Source organism: Ceratotherium simum, chromosome 2 (assembly GCF_057802395.1).
Source record: "Ceratotherium simum simum isolate JZ-2026a chromosome 2, ASM5780239v1, whole genome shotgun sequence".
Taxonomy (NCBI): domain Eukaryota; kingdom Metazoa; phylum Chordata; class Mammalia; order Perissodactyla; family Rhinocerotidae; genus Ceratotherium; species Ceratotherium simum.
Window position 1 is genome coordinate 77,153,109 of NC_141901.1, and position 2,021 is coordinate 77,155,129.

Here is a 2,021-nt window from a genome sequence, read left to right on the forward strand (position 1 = left end):
TTGTATCTTTCTTTCCAATTATTGTATCTTCTATTCTTTTTCTTACTATATAAGAATCTTATTTTCCTCAGTGACTGCTAAAGCTCTATAATTCATTTCTCAGTACAGTGGCCATGTAGATGAGAATAAGTTATCTCCTGATCCTTTGAGACTTTCATAATCAACAGTAATTTTTTTAAGACTTGTAGACTCTTAAGTGATTTATTTTCCCAGAAATTTAGAATTCTCCCTTTCTGGTGTCTAATTTCTCATCCCTACTTGAAGATTTAACGCTCTTCTTTAGTTTTAAATGATCAGGGTTTGGACATTAAGGTTCATAATATCAGATTAATAAAGTTTTCAAAAGTTTCATTTTTAATGAAGAATGGTAGTTGAATTATAATATACTTTTATGCATGTATTAAGATAATATAATTTTTCTTTTTAATCTGTTAAGGCAATGAATTACTTTGATTTTCTGATATTAAACCATCTTTGGATTCCTGGGATAAATTCAACTTGGTCACAATATATTATTATTTTTTTATATATTCTTCTGGATTTGGTTTGCTAATATTTTATGATTTTTTCCCTGACTTTTCCAGATATATCATATAGCTTTCTCCTTTCAGACATTCAAAGATTTTTTGAAAACTTCCTCCCTGTGAACAAAGAATTTTCCCCTAATATAACTGTGACTCTCTGTCTTTCAGAAAAAAAATCACACTATTGCTATATTAATAACTTAATTTTCATTTTATTAGATAGTTTATAAATTCTATTGACATGATACAGTTAATTTCCTGAAACGCTATATGTTGATTCAGATCACTATTATTAAGTGGTTAGTTTTCATTATATTAAGTCCTCACAATACCATGTGCATATCGTATTTTGTGGATTTTTTTTGACTTAATGGGTCAAATGTGGATTTCTTGGATGGTAGGAAAATATTCATTAATTTGTTTAACAAATATTTATTGAATATCTACTGTGTGTCAAGTACTATTCTAGATGCTGAGGATACAGCAGTGAAAAAAAAAATCCCTATGCTGATGGAGCATCTTGGTGATACTCTTAGGATCTAGTACTGGTCTCAGAATATAAATAGGACTTTATTGGGATGTTCCATAGTTCATACATAAAAATATTCTTGTTCTCTAATAGTCATTTCATGCTTAGGGTCAAAACTTTGATATACCACATTTTTTTTTTTTTTTGTGAGGAAGATCAGCCCTGAGCTAACATCCATGCTAATCCTCCTCTTTTTGCTGTTCCAGCTCTGAGCTAACATCTATTGCCAATCCTCCTCCTTTTTTCCCCCAAAGCCCCAATAGATAGCTGTATGTCATAGCTGCACATCCTTCTAGTTGCTATATGTGGGATGTGGCCTCAGCATGGCCGGAGATGCTGTGCAGCGGTGCGTGCCCGGGATCCGAACCTGGGCCACCAGTAGCGGAGTGCTCGCACTTAATCACTAAGCCCTAGGGCCCGCCCTCATATAACACTTTTAATCAATGATAAAAAACAAATTTGACCTCCTTACTGCTTTAGACCATTTCTCATTGAAAAATTATCTTTATAGTCCTTTTTGATTACAGTTTATGTAAATGAAGTATTCATTTGTAATCAAGAATGAAACCTAAATGATTCTACCATAAAATTATTTCTATTGTGGATACACAAACATTTTTCAAATGGTTTGGGTAAATTCTGATTTTGTGAATATACCAAATGAATTTGTAGGACACTCTGAAAATGTTTCTTAAAAAACCTATAAGTACAAATATGCAACCTCTGTTTATATTGAGTTAATAAATGGATTTTTCAAAGATATGAAATGGTATACTCATTTTGATTTACATTTGGCAACTAGTTAGTATTAATCAACTCAAGGAATTAGCAAATTTACAAGTTTTATACATTCACTTTTATCTTACAAAGTTTTATAATAGAGAATGAGTATTACAAATTAAATTCTAAATAAATATTTACCAAATATGTATAACATTGAATTTTCCAGTTCTAGTACAATTCCTAGT